The sequence below is a fragment of the Ruditapes philippinarum genome, unplaced genomic scaffold (assembly GCF_026571515.1).
Source record: "Ruditapes philippinarum isolate M1 unplaced genomic scaffold, ASM2657151v2 ctg16336_1_1_1_1, whole genome shotgun sequence".
Classification (NCBI taxonomy): domain Eukaryota; kingdom Metazoa; phylum Mollusca; class Bivalvia; order Venerida; family Veneridae; genus Ruditapes; species Ruditapes philippinarum.
This window is the reverse complement of record NW_026865987.1, coordinates 1-19,292: the sequence shown is the minus strand read 5'-3', so window position 1 is coordinate 19,292 and position 19,292 is coordinate 1. Positions and strand designations below refer to the sequence as shown.

Here is a 19,292-nt window from a genome sequence, read left to right as displayed (position 1 = left end):
TTAGGACAGTAAGGCTCGACTATTTCGAAAAAGTTGTCAAAAAGGGTGTTTATCGAGTATAAAAATGCTTATCCAATGAATACATAAAACTGACCGAAAAGGTACAAAGGCTTGGATTAAGATGTTTTATCAACTAAATCACTGCTTTATTATCATGAATGCATAAAATTGTCCCAAAAAAGGCACAAACCCTTCAGTAGCTATGGAGATAACATGCTTACAAGCAAAACTTTACCATTAAATTCTAAGTTGAAAAAGGGGAGAAAAATCAGCCTAAATGCTCGATAAAATTATGGATCTTGGTCAGTAACCTACATGTACAATTATGACCTTAAATGCATGTGAAGTTTTAATATTGTAGGCAGAGTTATCCAACTTGTCAATCTGATGTACATTGTTACGATAAATAACTATTGTAAGTTTCAATTGAATATCTCAAGCAATAATTGAGATATTTGACTTTAAAATAAACTTAAACCAACGCAGACGCGGACGCTGGGTTACTACAATAGCTTTCATATTTTTCAAATAGTCGAGCTAAAAACTACCAAGTCATGGTTGACACCATATAGTTATTCCATATATAAATATATATGTATATATCATGGAAAACATTTCAAGATGTTACAATGGATTGTAGTGTATAACAAGAAAATCAGTGTACTTTAACTTTAATCCAATAATCATACAAACATCTGTAAATAACTGGAACAAAATATTTCTTAAATAAAACCATACAAAACAAGAGGGCCATGATAGCCCTAGATCGCTCACCTGACTTATCAAACTCATCCAAACAATTACCTAGACAAGCATTCTGACCAAGTCTCATGACAGGTGAGTCAAAAATGTGACCACTACAGTGTTAACAAGGATTATCCATATTTGAGCAGTGCGACCTAGTTTTTACCCAGGTGACACATATTCAAACTTGACCTAGAAATCATCAAAACAAACTGTCAGACCAATTTCCAGGATACTTGGATAAAAACAGTAGCAACTAGAGTGTTAACAAGATTTTTCTATTTCAGGGCACTAGACAACTTTTGGGGACAGGTACCCATACCCTCAAGAAGGGGAATTTTGCGTCATTTTAAGACAAAAAGGGGAATTTTAAGTCAGGTACAATGTATGAGTTCTTTAAATTTAAGTTTTACACTAACTCTTGGCACTATTTCCTACCATTACTTACAAAAGCTAGTATATTTATTACTTTAGACCAAACAGATAAAACATATAACATGAAGTTGTTCTTGAAGTTTCTGTATTCTTTAGTTGACTACTGTAATTAGGGTAATAACTCCAAAATTAGACCAGGCTTTCTTTAGGTTCTTTAAGCATTGCAGTTCTATCCAATTATATCTAGCTACCTACAAAGTTTCATGTTGATATCTGTAATAGTTTTAAAGTTATGTCTCGGACAAAAGTCAAAAAGTAAAAATAAACAAAGGGCAATTACTTCAAAATAAGGCAAGGCAGAGTAATGATTCTTAAGCACTGCTTAGAGTAATGTCCTGGACAGAGTTTAAAGTGTCAAAATGATCAAAGGGCAATAACTCCAAAAGTAGGCAAGACAGTGTTACAGTTCTTGTGCACTGCAAACTTACTCAACGATATCTATCTACCTACAAAGTTTCACGTTGATATCTCTTTTACATTGAGAGTTATGTCTCGGACAAAGTTCAAAGTGTAAAAATAAACAAAGGGGGATAATTCAAAAATTAGGCAAGGGAGAGTTAAGGTTCTTGTTCACTGCTTACCAACTCAATGAAATCTATCTACCTACAAAGTTTCATGTTGATACCTGTTATAGTTTTAGAGACAAAGTTCAAAGTGTAAAATAAAGAAAGGGGGATAATTCAAAAATTAGGCAAGACAGAGTTACGGTTCTTGTGCACTGCATACCAAGTCAAAGAGATCTATCTACCTACAAAGTTTCATGTTGATACCTCTTATAGTTTTAGAGTTATGTCCCGGACAAATTTCAAAGTGTAAAATAAACAAAGGGGGATTATTCAAAAATTAGGCAAGGCAGAGTTACGGTTCTTGTACACTGCACACCAACTCAATGAGATCTATCTACCTACACAGTTTCATGTTGATACCTCTTATACTTTTAGAGTTATGTCCTGGACAAAGTTCAAAGTGTAAAATAAACAAAGGGGAATAATTCAAAAATTAAGCAAGGCAGAGTTACAGTCTTGTGCACTGCACTTACTCAATTAGATCTATCTACCTACAAAGTTTCATGTTGATACCTCTTATAGTTTTAGAGTTATGTCCCGGACAAAGTTCAAAGTGTAAAAATAAACAAAGGGGAATAATTCAAAAATTAGGCAAGGCAGAGTTACGGTTCTTGTGCACTGCACACCTACTCAATGAGATCTATCTACCTACAGTCTTTCTGAAAGACCGTCGGACCGTCGGCCCTGACCGGTAAAAATCAGAAGGTCCGATAAAAATATATGTTTTGACGGCCGGACGGTCCGGTAAAAATTAAGGATTTATAAAAACCTTACATTCAACATTTTGCAAAGGCCGATCATTTACCTACATTCAAAACAAATCAAAATGTTGTCATTACACAATATAAGCTCGTGCAATGCTTGTCAACTGTTATGCATTCTCATAATGCAAACTTTAATGTAACAACGTAAGATAAAAATATCCAACAACTAGTACAAGTAAAAGTCAATAAGCGGCCATGTAAATTACATAAGCGGCCCAGATGTAAAAGGTCAACCGCTATTAGTTTGTTTACACAGATGAAAGCGTCAGTGAATTAATTGGAACAATTTACGTCTTTAATCCACAGACTTAGAGAAATGTTAAATTACATGTGTGCTCAACTGGTGTTTAGCTATGAAAGATCGTCCAAGATGTTGACAAAAATTAAACTATACTGTGAAGGTACCAAAATCATTGAACAATTAATCTGTCAACTTCACTAAATTACCGATATATATAATTCTGTTTACATATGCCAGACTTTTGCTGAAATTTACCCTCTCATTTTGCTGTATGAAATTAAAGTTTAAATAGCAAAATCCATTGAATACATGTATAACAATATTTATGTTTACATTTTGATTGTGGTGAAAAAAGATAACTTCACTTTGTTGATAATACAATTTTCTTTTTTGTACACAAATTTTTTGACTGCTGACACTTCAAATGACTCAAAATGCTATACCAATCAGGTTTTTTTTCGGTCCAGTAAAATCATGTTTGGTCCAGTAAAAATTTTCAGTTTACAGGACCTACTGTCCAGTAAAACTCAGAAGTCTTTCGCATAGACTGTACCTACAAAGTTTCATGTTGATACCTCTTGTTGTTTCAAAGTTAAGTCCCGGACAAGAAAAGGGGATGGACGGACGGACAAGGCGGCGACTATATGCTCACCCGAAATTTTTCGGGGAGCATAAAAATAGTCCAGGCCTTTCATATATGGTACTGTTTTGTCTCTAACATAATACAGAATTTTCTAACCGTTGAAAACTATTTGCGCTTCAAGATAATCCTGTGTTTTAGGAAGAAAATTTATTGGTATATAATAAATGCTGTCATTGACATTTCTTATGCTTATATTTATTATTTTAGTCCAAGAAATTTGTGAAAAAATTGTGCACCTTCTGTGAAAAGCATGAAACTTGGCATGGTGTCGAGGAATGGTATTTCCAGTTATTTCAGCCTGGGATCCACTTTTTAAAAATCCAAGATGGCCGCCAAAATCCAAGATGGCCGCCAAAATGTAAAATGTACACAGGTCATGTCAAAATGAAGTTATTTATGAATAGAAAATGCTATAAATTGACATTATAGGTCAAAAATAGTAATTTCATGGGAAAATGCTTAAGTAGCATTGGTAAAAAATGCAATATGGCTTCAAAATCCAATATGGCTGCCATTAAAGGATGATATTTTGACAAATTTCTATAATAAAGGTAATTTGTATCATCATCACTTTTAATACATGAAACAAACTAAAAAAGTGGTATTCCTGCATAAATCTGCATATACAGATGTACATTTACAGAGAAAAAAACTTGCATTTATGGATAAAACCGTGCGAGCACATTATTTAGCTTGACATTTCAAAGACTAGGGAGCAAGTGATATTGTACACCAAAGGCGTCAGCTTTACAAGTTTTTCATGCAAGTTTGTTTTGTAAAAAATACATGATGGAATACGTTAAACCCTAAAACACTTATTTTTTAGCATAATAGGTCACCGTTAAAGGTCAATAACTCTATCATGGATTTTGACAGAATTATGTCCCTTTTAAATATAGGGATTCTTCATAATCTAGGTTCTTGTTTAGCTATAAAGCACCGAGAACAGGCTAACACTTTATGATGTCCTACCAATAGCTCCTGTCAATGTGCATGATTCTGATACCATGCAAAGCCGCTGATTTTAATAATGATCCCCAGTAACCTTGTTATCAAAACATAACGCACAAAAATTAAAGTTAAAATCAATGTAACTAGTTTCTGTATGCGGAAAACAACATATCGTAGAATCACCGAAACAGAATGACTAATACATTATTTTGTGCATCAACATCTACAGAAATTGAATCCTGAGCCCATAGAATGAGGGATCAGAATGCGTCTTCACGCTTCTGTAGATGTTAATGCATGAAAAGTGTGAATTAATCCTCTGTTGTATTGTATATTTTAGTGCACACAATTCCTTAGCTTATTTGAACCAAATGTTCAGTATGATTTATACTAGTTAGTATCGGAGACGTGAGGGTTTCTTCTCCTGTCAACTCTTTTTAATAAATTTAGTTTGCATCATCCTTGTGATCGTCTTACTGCAGCTGTGAGTTCTTTTTCATTAGTAATTTAAGCAGCATATATTTTGTGTCATAGATAACGGAATCAGACTCTTATTATGTCATTATTTTGGCAAGGTCTTGTGAATAAACAAGAAAAACAGAATGATATTGAGCAAAAATATCTTGGGTTCTCAGGTAATCAAACTTAAGTGTTTGACATTATTAAGATTAGTAATTTTTGACTTTATATGAGATCAAGTTAAGACTTTTGCAGCTCATTCTATTTGATAATTTTGATATGAGATTCTAATTGTAAGTTATTGCGAATTTCGGGGCTGCATTCCAGGGGCAACGCTCTTAAATTTTTTTGTTAATTTCTCCCTTTCATATTTTAAAGCAGTTGAAATGCCTGATTAAGCCTTACATAATCATATGTATTTTCTGATATTACAGTATAATAGTTGATTTATAATCTCAGTTGTTTGTTGTTGTTTTTTTTTGTATTTCAAAACAAATTTAACAAATTATAAATTGTTTACTAGTAGATTAAATAATTTCTGTTTGGTTTTCACAACTGTCATAAAGGGACTGTACACATGAACTAGTGAAATCATGCCGAATTTAGCTTAACTCATGAGGTTGTCATTTCTTCAGCTGTTTTTATTTTTTTATTTTTTATTATTTACTCCTAGAATCACAACAACAATGAACAATTGACCTTAAACTTGACAGACATTCAGTACTAGATCAATAGGTGTTAATCATAGATAATTTACTAAAGTTTTCTTGTTTATACTGATTAGTATTAGTTGATAACACTTTAAACATTACCTTGCTTAAGTTAGTATAAAAGCAACCTGATGTACAACTGTTGAAATATCATCAACTCTAACATTTTCTGAAATTTACTAGCCTAGTATCCACAATTTTTTTTAAGAACTGGTCACTTTTGACTCTGAACATAAACTACTTCAAGTAGTCTTGGGTTACGTTTTACTTTTTAGTCTTATCAAAATACAAATTACAGAGTCTAGAATTCTCTGAAATTATTATTATGAAGTGTTTTCTTTTTATGGAAAATTACAAAGCTGTTGGTAAAAATATACAAAATTTTCTATACCATTCCTTTAGCACTTGCACAATGACCCAATAGGAGGTCCGCTACATATTATATCATTGGAATAAGGCTCAGCTTAGTTTGATTGCAAGTTGCTTGAACTTGAAATTACCTAAAATTAGCAAAGAGATTTTTATTCACGAGCAGATAATGAAATTATGAGATGGTTTTACGTCCATTTTTTGTTTAAAATATTCTTTTGTTAAGAGTTTTCGTAAATCAAGTAAAAAGAAATCTGAGCAATTTAATTATGAGCATGTTTCAATATGAATCGGATGCTTTAAAACAGTTTCATAACTAAAAGGGTTTTTGTCACAAAAACATATGTCTCCCAAAACTATGCATGGTCACTCATGTGAAGTTTCATTGAAACCCCACCAGTAACTTGACCTGTGAAAGCCGGACAATATTTTTTTATTTATAGCTCCAACGACCATTTTGTGCAGCGAAGCGAAATGTGCACAACTAGGGATATTTCTGCTCTCTCCTGTAAAGTTTGGTTGATATTTAACCAGTAGTTTGACCAGTGAAGGCCGGGCAAGATATTTCTGCTTTAAGCTCTGGCGGCCATTTTGTGCAGCAAAGCGAAATGTGACGGTGATGTCCACAACTTGGGATGGTACTGATTAGGGGGGCCTCCGTGGCCGAGTGGTTAAAGTCGCTGACTTGAGATCACAGGTCCCTCACCGCTGTAGGTTCGATCCTCATTCGGGTCGAAATCTTTCATGTGAGGAAGCCATCCAGCTGGCTTACGGAAGTTCGGTGGTTCTATCCAGGTGCCCGCTCGTGCCTTAAATAATGCCCGGAGCACCTGGGGTCTTCCTCCACCAATAAAGCTGGAAAAAATTGACGAAATATCTCGGCGGGACAGGTACTGATTACTCCTAAAGTTAAGTTGAAATCCCACCTGTAGTTTGACCTGTTAAGGATGGACAAGCTTTATGCGGACGAACAGACAGACAGACGGTGAAGGCAAATACAATACGTCTTTCATGCTGGTATGGTTAAAAAACATGTGATATAATGTATTTGTGCTATTTTATACTAATTTGAAAATGATGACAGCTGGTAAGTAATATATTCTGAAAAATTCAACATGGTTGCCATCTTGGATTTCGACAAGCATGTTGGATATGCAAAATCTAGATCCAAGGCTTGAATATAAATAAATATGCTATGCCATAATTTTAAATTAGTCTTATTTTATACTGTTCTGTAATGACGACAACAGCTGAAAACTATTACATTCTGAAAATTTTAATATGGCGGCCATCTTGGATTTTGGCAACCATCTTGGATTTGCACAACCTGAATCCGAGGCTTGAATTTATATAAATGTGTAATATAATAAAGTAGTGATATTTCATACTGACCTGTAAAGAATAAAGCTGAAAAACTTTAATATTTTGAAAAATAAAAATAAACGGCGGCCATCTTGGATTTTGGCGGCCATTTTGGATTTGCACAACCTGGATAAGAGGCCTGAATATAAATTAATCTGTAATATAATGAAATGATGCTTTTTTATACTATTCTAGGTATGACTACAGCTGAAATACTCAAATATTCTGAAAATTTTAATATATGGCGGCCATCTTGGATTTTGGCGGCCATATTGGATTTTTAAAAAGTGGATCCCAGGCTAAAATGAATTGAAATACTATTTCCTGCCACCATGCCAAGTTTCATGCTTTTCACAAGAGGTGCACAATTCACCCTATTTTATGCACAGATTTCTTGGACTATTTGTATTTCTTGCAATCCTATTTATAGCTACAAATTCTATGAATTAAAATAGAAAATGAAGGTAGCATGGAGACGGTGTTGATATTGTGTGATAAAAATTTAAAGATCATTGGAAATCATCCCAGTAACCGAATACTCTAAATGACCGAGTACTCGAGTATTGATTTTAGTAATTGTTGCCATCCCTAAAAAAATAAAGTACTTGACAAGATCAACTAACATCTAAATAAAAAACTTTGAAAACAGAATTAATTATTTTGAAAAATTCACTCTGAGCTGTATTATCTAAAATGGGTGTTCAAACACATTGAAAACATTGATAATTCATTTCATGTTCTTGGTGATGAAGTGGTGCCTCAATATAGTTATCACTGCAATCTATCTTCCCTCATAACTCCTACTATTACTGTATCTGTCAAACAAGCATCTCTGTTTTCTGAAATAGAGTTTGAAAAAGTTTATTGCTGACTGAGATATTCCATACTTGTATGTTAACCTTTTTTCAGCATCTTTCTGTTAGAATTACTCTGATTTATAAAGGTATAAAACCAAAAAATGCGCGACCAATGCCAGAGCTCAACCCCTCTGATCAGATTTCACAAACGAGCATCTGAGTAGAACCACCGCCTTTTTTTAAAGCTAGCTGGATTGCTTTCTCACATTAAAGAATCCATATTAAATATAATAGAACATTGATAATTGCTACACAGTCTCTTTGTAAACATAAAATAAGCATGTTTTGTGTTTACATAAAGTAGCTATGTAATGTTAAAACACCACATGCTATAGTTGGTCACAATATAAATATATAGTGTTGTTAGGAAACTGACAGTTTTTTTAAGAAGGACCAAATTTTTTTTTTGTCTCGTAAGAAGGAACATGGCTTCCAATGCATAGTTAATTCATTCAAATTAGACATATTCAAAAAGAATTGCATAGAATTCAATACATTTTCATGATTAAAATATTTTACTGATGAGCATAGTATATCTTTAAAGGTAAGTGGTTTAGGTGCATTTCTTTGACTATGGTCACCCCAATTAAATCTATTTATTTGCTTAGTAACACAACTTTTTAAAGTCATATAAATTTGTAAATGTGAGTGATTCTGATAATCTATATACAGCTAAGTCAAGATGAGATGATTAGGTTTTACTGACTGCTTACTACATGAAGTCACTATTTCAATGTCAAATGCCTTGAGGTGAAAGGAATGAAAACTTGAATTTCAAAATACAATTTAAGTGAATTACATGTCACAAATGAGCCGTGTCATGACAAAACCAACATAATGGGTTTGCGACCAGCATGGATCCAGACCAGGTTAGTCTGATCAGGATCCATGCTGTTCGCTTACAAACCTTATTACAAGTAGAGAAACTGATAGCGAACAGTATGGATCCTGATCAGACTGGGCGGATGCCCATTATGTTGGTTTTGTCATGACACGGCTAAAATGTTTTTGCTATCGACTTTTGTTCCTAAATTAACAACAGATTGCATAATGAAAAGATATTGAAATAATTAATATACAATTGGCTCTTAGTGCCAAGCTTACAGATTTTAAATAAACCTTGAGCCCTGTGTTGGCCTTTAAACATGTCAAACATTTAGAAAGTATTTATTAAGGAAAAGTGTGTACAAATAATCATGTACCTCTTCATTATATGCCCATGACATTGAAAAAACATTGTGTCATCTGTTTACTTCAAGGTTAGTCACATTGACAGTATCACATTTTAGACTTTATCTCTCTTGATTCCATTCATAAAAAGCATTCTCAAAATGGGTCCTCTTAATTTCACATTCATCAATCTGACAAAAACCTCCTGGAAAAGAAGTTAGAAACATATGCCACTAATTATGTCAGTTAATGTCAAATAAATACTTTGAGAAACTATTTGGTCAAAATTGTAAATGTACAAAGATTTTCAAACCAAATATATATATAACAATGAACATTTCCTTTTTAACTTTTTAACATATATAATGTATTTTTATTTATTTATTTATTTTAGTCTCATCTGTGTACAATTACATATATTTCAAAATAAAAGATAAACATTACATTGTACATAGCCATTCTTTAAGTAGAATTACAGGAGACTTAAGATATTTTACATATTTTACAATTAAAACCATATTCTGTTATGTTATGGGCATATGTATGTGTATATATGAAATATATGCACATATATATGCAAATATATTACACATTAAAATTAAATGCATATTAAAACATCACATAATATCTACTGTAAAATCTGCCAATAGTGACAGCTCTAATAAAAGTTCACTATTAAAAGGTAACAGCTTAAATGAAAGCTCACTATTAAAAAGTAAAAATGTGCATCTTTATAATATTATTTGTCTAGAGGTTATCTTTGATTATGGAGTGGTCTAATTGGCAGAATTTACCTTGTTAATACAGAATGCAACTCAGTATACATTAAAACATGATAGTTCATATTTAAACTGATATAAACATGATAAAATACAGTCCAATTTTGTTAAGAAATAAAATATGTCATAGCAAGTCAGTTGTGAAGACAATTATTACAATAGTTTTATATACAAACATCCGACTTTCACTAAATGGTAAGAAGAATACATAAAAAAAAAAAAAAAAAATTAAAAATATGAGAGTTTGTTAAAATATCATTTAAAATTTGACTGGAGGCAAACCAATAATTTTAAGTTTAAATTTTATAATTCTAAGTCTATATTGTGTTAACATTGCTATTATACAGAGTGTTATTTCGAAGTTTTAATATATTGCAGCAGGTTTTTGCTAATGTACGTATCATTTCTGGGTGGGTAAACAAAAATAGAAACTTATCAATATCATTAAGTAATTCAAAATTTGTATTTAATATAACTGCCTTTTCTAAAAGTAAATTCCTATCAACAGAGTAAGTTGGACATTTCAATAACGCATGGATTTCGTTTTCCACCAAGTCTTTGCAAAATGGACACACTCTTTCAGATTCAGGTAATCTTTCATAACCCCCAGTTTCTAGTCGAAGTGGTGCTACGCCACATCTAAATTTTGCTAATGCAGATCTATGTGCATATGGTAATTGTAATTTACAATATGTTTCAACTTCATAATTAGTTTTTAAAAGTTTGTATGTCCTTAATTTATTACGACCTGTGCCATTAACACTTGACACTCGATCAATATCTGTTCTCCATTGCAAAATATGAGCATCAACAATAGCATTTGTCATATCAGACACGAGATTTTTACGATGGAAAGGTGGTTGAATATAGGATGCTAAATTATAAGAAACTAACTTATTCTGTATGGTCTTACTTGAAGAAAATGTTTGCCCGTGTGACCGAAAAGGGATTAAGGACCATTACTATTGTTTTTCCTTTTGTTTATTAAAGGGCCATGGCCCCATATTCTATTGTTATGGAATGAATTCTATTGTTCTCTTTTGTTATGCTACAGTAAGATGGATATATATATCAAAGTCAGAAAAAAGCTAACATGTTTTTACCTTAATGGCCTGTATAATTATGTTTCACAGCTTCTCAGCAAACAACCAACTGAGCCACAATTGAAATCTAACAAACAAGCCTTTATTCACAAACCTGAAATAAAAACTTTTCCTAATCAATACAATAGTTCTTTTAATTTATTACATACTTCATTGAAACATTAAGAAATATTGATAAAGTAAAATGCTCATTTTCATTTCCTGTATTTTCAATGTAATTATTCATTTTTCATTGCGTATTTTCACAAGTGTCTCCTAAATTTAGCCTATACACAATAGACTGTAAAGAATAATAGGGCAATTTCTTTATAATTTCAAGTATTTATAGTCGAAACAGTCCTTTTTAAAGGCATATATATGGGTAAGTTGAATGTTGCATGTCCAGATATGATTGACTAACAATTGTAAAAGTGAGTAATAATTGTCGGAATCATAGCTCAATCGGTAGAGAACATAGCTCAAGGTTACCAGATTTCAAAAAAAAAAATTATTAATTTTGTTCTGACATGTCAGGAACAACTTAGACATGTCAGGAACAACTTGAAATTTAAATGTGTTTTTCGTTTGATTGATTTTTGTTACCTATCTTACTTTTTCATTGAAGTATCTTTACCTTCTTAAAAATTATGCCCAAATCTCATTTCTTTCTCTTTTTTTTAAACTTCTTTTCATGAATTTAATATAAATATTTTCAACAGATTTTAAAATAATCAAAATACAACACTGTTAAGCATATATAACTGTTGTCAGGATTAAGTTTTGTTTCATCAAAAAAAAACTTGAATAGAAAATAGAACAGTTTCCACCTGTAGTTTGGAACCCACTAACTGAATTCACTTTTATATCAATATTATGCAGTCTTAAACTTATTTCACTAGTAAGTCAAATGATTTATTATCTCAAACAATGTAATTACATGTAGTATAAGTTTTATGGAAATAATGTGGTTAATCACTTGCAGTTAATCAAGGCTCGACAAATCCACTTGTCCGCTCATAAATGATAAATACGAGTAAAAATGACTCTGGACAAGTTAATCTCCCAAAAATGCCCGTCCTGCAGGACATGTGAAATTTCTAGCATAAATTAATCAAATTTCAATTCAATTCTTTTGAAACCATTTTTCAAGTTTTACTAGTAAGACAGAGCACAAAATAATTCCCGTGTGTTTGATGGGCAAAACTGATGTTGATTTGTTGAATGCAACGCTTAATTCTGTCCGATTCTATTTTGTAAAAACTTACTAAAAGCCCGTGCGGCGATTCCAGTATGTTCCACAAAATTTTTTTAAAATGTAACAATGCAATATTCGGCAAATGTTTAGCCAGAAAGAAGTTAGTTAAACAGTGTCTTCAAAAAAGAAAAATTGTCTTCAAAAAAGAAAAATGAGTCAGAACATGTAGGAAATTTATATTTTTTAAGCATTGTTGTTGTTGTTGTTTTTCGTTTTTCAATCCCTGATATATTATTTGTAGTATTTGTAACTATTATCTATTCTATTTGTAATAGAACAGCATTTTTCCCTTATAAAACTATTTACGTTCCCAATAAAAAAAGACAGCAAATTTTCAAATGTTTTATTTTTAAAGTCCCAAAATTACTGTCAAAATTCCCATCCAAAATTGGCATATATAAAATGGATGATTTCATATTGATAAGTGATATGTGATAAAAACCAAGTACAACTACATCTGACAGAGCAATATTTGTACCTAGTTCATTTTATACTTCCGAACATTATTTATGTACATGTACTCATTTTTTTCACTCCAATAGGAAATCAATATATTATGCATGGTTTAACTTTAAATGCATAATTCTCATGTCTCCCTGGATAAAATTCAAAATTAACCATGTGGCATGAATACCTGTCAGTTATGTAGTATCAATTTTAGACAAAACGCATTTTTCCAAAAAAAAATTGTACTAGTAGCGTATAGATAATAGTTATCCATAACTATTATAATGTATTCAAGTGCTTCAGTAACAAAGGTCTACATTTTATTCATTTAAACGTAAGATCCATAATTCCGAAAATGTCCGAACTGAAAACGATAGCTAATAACTGCAATGCAGCAATTTTTTCGATATCAGAAACTTGGTTGGACTCTAGTGTGTATGATGGTGAAATTGACATTCAAAATTATACTGTACTAAGAAATGATCGCAATAGAAATGGAGGTGGGGTATGTATGTACATTAGAAATGATATTTCTTTTAATGTAAGATATGATTTGTCAAACAACACAAATGAATGTATATTTGTTGAGATACTTTTGCCCCGGAATAAACCTATTATTGTTGGAACATTATATAGACCCCTAAACAAACCGATTTCAATAAGTTTCTAGAATCAATTTTATCTAAACTTTCTTTCGAAAATGAAATATATATACTTGGAGATATGAATATATGCTTTTTTGATAACAAATCTATTATATTCAGAGAATACAGCAGCATTTTGAGTTTATATAATCTTCAGCAAATTATAAAAACAGCGACACGAATTAGTAATACGGGTTCTAGCCTTATAGATCACATTCTCTGCAATTATAAAGAACGAGTGTCTCAGTCTGGGGTTATTCCTCTTGGGTTAAGCGATCATTTTATGACTTTTTGTACAAGAAAGATTGTTAAGAATCCAGTTAATTGTCATAGATATGTTAAAATACGATCGCTTAAAAATTACTCTAAAGAAAATTGGATTGCGGAGTTGACTCAAACAGACTGGAGTTCTTGCTTTTATTCTTTAAATGTAAATAACGCATGGAATAATTTTCAGAAAATTTTCACTGATTTATTAGATAAGATTGCTCCATTTAAGGAAATTAGACTTAAAAATCAAACTGAACCTTGGATAGATTCAAATATTCTAGATCTGATACATAGGCGAGAGAAAGCATATGCAAGGTATAGAAAAAGTCGTAATAATTCTGACAAGATTTTGTTCAATAAACTTCGCAATGAAGTACAACGATCTATAAAATTGGCAAAATCTGAATACTTCAAAGGGCAAATATTAGATAATAAGAACGACAATAAGAAACTATGGCAGAATATCAAATCCCTTGGTTACAGTAACAATAAAAAAGAAAGTCCGAATATCGTTTTGTCGATTGATGGTGAAACTTATCACGATCCTTGTAGAGTTGCAAGTCATTTTAATAACTTCTTTACAAATATTGCATCTAATTTAGTACAGAAACTCACGGCAGCAAAGAACTTTTATAGTGTGGCATCCGATACAATTAAGAATTATTATAGGAACATATCACAAAAAGAGTTTTACCTTCGTCATGTAAGTGAGGAGTTTGTATATAAAGAATTATGTAGGCTTAATATAAGCAAAAGCACTGGATTAGATGGTATCCCTGCAAAATTTCTAAAAGATGGTGCTGATGTGTTAAAAATCCCTATAACTTATATTGTGAATTCTTCAATAACAGAGGGGGTTGTCCCAGATGATATGAAAATTGCTAAAGTAAAACCTCTACACAAAAAGAATAGTAAGCTAGATGTCGGGAATTACAGACCAGTTAGTATTTTATGTATTGTATCCAAGATTCTAGAACGGGCCGTGTATGTACAATTTGAGTCATTTTTAAGAACTAATAATCTAATTTACGAACACCAGTCCGGGTTTCGGAAATCTCATTCAACTGACACATGTCTTATTTACCTACTTGACTATATCCGTACAAATAGCTCCAAAGGGTTACTCACTGGTATGGTTATGATGGACTTACAAAAAGCTTTTGATACCGTCAATCATGATATTTTGTGTGGTAAATTAGATATATTAGGTGTCAAATCTATTTCTTGGTTTAAATCATACTTGTCAGGTAGGTATCAGAAAGTAAGTATTGGTAAAGTTTTTTCTGACTCAATTCCTATTACGTGTGGGGTCCCTCAAGGCAGTATTTTGGGTCCTCTTCTATTTCTCTGCTACGTTAATGACATGGTAACAAGTATTGATTCTGAATGCAAGTTAATTTTATATGCAGATGATAGCACAATATTATTTTCGCATAAGGATCCAAAAATTATAGCCCAAAAACTTGGAAAGGTCTTGGAACGATGCTCAGATTGGTTAGTTGATAATAAATTATCTCTACACCTGGGCAAGACTGAATGTATGCTATTTGGTTCTAAATCGAAAATTAATAAATTACAAAAATTTTCCATTTCATGTAATGATCAAACAATAAAGTCTTCGTCTGAAGTTAAATATCTTGGTTTGAATATCGATTGTTACCTATCAGGAGATAAAATTGTCAAGTCGAGCATTCTTTCAAAGGTGAATGGAAGATTACATTTTCTATACCGTTACAAAAATTGTTTATCGGAAGAAATAAAGAAACAGTTATGTCCTGCCCTTTTGCTGTGTCACTTTGATTATTCTTCATCTTCTTGGTACGAAGGACTGAGTAAGTCACTGAAGCACAAACTTCAAGTAGCTCAAAATAAGGTTGTGCGCTTTATAAAAGACTACACTCCTAGGACTTCAGTGACAAATAAGGTTCTGTCCGATCTTAAATTATTAAATGTCAATGATAGAGTTAGACAGTTAAGACTCAACCACATTCATAAAGTTTATTACAACAAAAGCCCTTCCTATTTAAAGGAATTGTTTAAGGTTTGTAGAATATCCAATTTAAGATCCAGTAATTTTTATTTTTGTTTTACCTCAAAATGATTCTTATGTAAAAAATACATTTTTCTACAATGCCATTAAAGACTGGAATTCTTTACCAGACACCATTAGATCAATTGACAATATCCAAACATTTAAAACGAAAGTAAAACTTTTTTTAAGTAATGAAAATTGATAAAACAAGTGAATAATATGTTTATTTATTATTAAATTGATGTGTAACTTATGTCATAAGGTTTTGAAAACATGTTTATGTGTACTTGATATGTTTTAGTTTAAAAGAAACTTTTTTTCATTTTGTTTGTGTACAATGTACTTGTCTTATTATATTGAAAAATGTGTTTTGATTATTGAAAATTGCCATTAAGTTTAACTTCTTTATAATTCATTTATCATTATGTAAGTTAGTGTAATAATTTTACAGAAAATGGACCCCATTGGAAATAAGCTTTTAGCTTAATGGGCAATCCTAGGGTTACATAGAACATACTTATTGATTAATCGTATAATTATTTTTGTGCATTTATGTGTGTGTTTTTATTTATATTCAAGTTGATATCTGTGATAAAATTGTATGTGTATACATGTATATGTCTATTCCCTGAATAAATCGATACGATCCAGAACTAAGCAAATGTCAGGGTTTTTCGATGCTAATCCCCAGTGTAAATATAATTATAACCTTACTCAAATTTCTTAAAATGAGGGGTGAAGTGTCTGCAAAAAAGGGCCTAGAGTGAAGTGTCTGGGGGGTGAAGTGTCTGTAAGCCGAGGTGATGGACAAGGCAAGACATGTCAATTTTTTGTAGCTTATTATGAAGTTGCAGTACAATGAGAGACTGGCACTACTTGTATATTTTTTATTTTAAAAAAGCTGTAAGGTAAGCATCAACAATATGTATACGCTAGATGTAAATAACTCACCTCCAAAAAATATATAAAAAAAAATCGGTCAAAAATGTCTGGGTAGGAAATGGTTTTGAGGGAGGACTTTAAAGGGAAGGAACTGCTAAACTTAAAATTTTGATAAGGTCAATTCAGTACAAAAAAGCTTTACCCGATAATGGCCGATTGTGAAGAAAAAATTTGTAAAAAAATAGAGCTTTTAATTGCAACTTAAATATCAACGTTCTGAAATATAAACAATGAACATCAGTCATCTTGAATAACGTTGTATTGAAAGTCATATCCGCGGGGTATGACTCATATCCGGTATTAAGTCAAACTCTTGTATTTTTTGTGTAAGCAACCAGAATCGCCAACGATTTCGCCACTGATAAATGGATAAATGCAAAACAAGCAAAGTTATTCAACAGTTAGGTAAGTGGGAGATAAGGTTTTTGTAATATAGAACTTACAACTCGTTTTAACACGTGGAACTTCTATATAAACTTCTCAATCTTTCACGGATGAACTTGTAAACAATGGCGATTGCGGTAAAATGACGTTAGGGCGAAAATAGTTCGTATTCATACGCATGCATTGTTTTTCTTAAATTTACACTTATGAAGCATTAAGCCCTATAAGCTTTAAAGTTAGCTGATCTGAAATCCGTATTCCATTACTTGCTAAATTTTTTAGTTCTATGACACTTAATTAACTTGTGACTACATGTAATTTGTACTATATTTATGCAAGTACTTTGGCTATGATCGACCGCTGGCGTAGTAATATTAAAATCGCGTAAAGCAAAAATATACATACAATTTTAAAAGACGATTGCTAAATTTAGTACAAAATTGGCCAGTCAATTTTAAAATAGATAGGGAACTATGATTTTGGAGTTACTGCGAAGTTTTGGAACTATTTTGCTTAGCGTAGGTAGCTGACTATTTGTGGTCATATCATAGTAAATCTGAATTTGTCGTTATTCCATTGGGGGCGCATTGCGCATGCGCCCCCAAAAACGGAATCCCTAAAGAAAGCCCAACATGGGAAAATTGAAAATGTTGCAGGCTCGGTTTGATTGAGCCTGTTCATGGACGGTACTGGAAAATGCAATTTACCGTCCACGCCCCCTAGTACCGGCTTAAGTAGAATTCAACATTTAAACAGGTAAATGGTGAAATTTTGAATTTAGAAACATACGCAGATGTGTTCATACGGCAATTATTATGAAATCTTCAATGTGACACATGTACAGTAGTGCCATTCCATGAAAAGCGGCGTTGGGTCCCCAATTAAAAAATGCGTGTGCCCTAAACGGGAAAACAATAGGCAGAACTAAATAAAATGGAATTTTGAATGGGGATCTGATATTATGAAGCCTGCATATCACAGATAAAACGTCTTAGCTTCTGTTACCTATTGATGAAAACTTACGTACATCGAGCTAACAATACTGTCATGTTTATTTATTTTTGAGCTGAATATTTGATGGTTTAAATTATTTATATGTTATATAAACCGGAAAAAATAAACAAGACATAAAAAATCTACATTTTAATTGGATATGAAAGCAATCTTTTTTTATATTGATGAGGAATTCCTCGATTTGCGTTAATATGTTTTCAAAGGTGAAGATATTTTCAAGTATCATGATACCAAGACAGTTATTTAACACCATAAATGCGAAATCAAACAGTTATACGTAACTAGCGCACATTTATTTTTTTTAAAGTATCTGTATATAACTTTTCAATACTCATTACGATTGAATAAACTACTGTTCACGATTGAATCAACTACTGTTCACGATTAAATCAACTGAGGAAATGACAATTCTTTAACACCAGAACTTTTCATTTGCTATTATTAAACATTTTCAACTGATTTAATGAGAGAGTCTCGTATACATGTACCAGACTGTTGCATTTTTTGTTTTCGTCCAAAGTTACAATGAAATGATGCAAAACACTCAAAGGGATATTTTAAAAACATTGTAACATAAGAATATTACATGTATTATCAAATATTTTTCTCTATTTTACTGACGAGCAAGATATGGGCCGTTATTTTCTAAGTTAATCACATGTGTATTATTTACATGTTCCACACATCCAACGAATCCCACAAATCTCTTATTTATAACATATTAAATTTTCTTATATTTATTGGTGTAAATATAGACTAGCGGTCAACCCGGGGCTTGGCGGCGTCAGCAGAAATGCGCATTTCCATAATTGTCATGAACAGACTTAATCAATCCAAACCTGCAAAATTTTAATATTTGTTGAGTTCAGTTATTTTCAAAGTTCATTTTCCATCTGTTTAAATTATCTAAATGACACGAAGTATTTGAGGATTTTATTTCACATCGGGACGTAAAATTTGACAGTTTTTACTTGAAACGGTTGCATATCAAATGAACATATGCATCACGTGCGTTTAATAATGTTAACACTTAATTATATTGACAATAAATATTAAATAGGACAATTTTAGTGGGGTGCACACCGGGTATCTTACCATCCTAATCCGCTAGATACTTAAAATGCTTCAAGGCTCAGGTTTATTGTAAACCAAAGAAACCTGGGATCCTAGAA

At 31.9% G+C, this 19,292-nt stretch overlaps 1 long non-coding RNA gene across 1 annotated transcript; it reads right to left on the bottom strand.

The window, feature by feature from the left end:
* Positions 1–7,701: 7,701 nt before the first annotated feature.
* On the bottom strand, positions 7,702–17,284 carry LOC132730943 (uncharacterized). The gene is made up of 4 exons (XR_009625816.1): positions 17,166–17,284; positions 11,154–11,247; positions 9,304–9,476; positions 7,702–8,083 (listed from the first exon to the last, which is right to left on the bottom strand). It is a non-coding gene; the product is annotated as an uncharacterized LOC132730943 (long non-coding RNA).
* Positions 17,285–19,292: the final 2,008 nt, after the last annotated feature.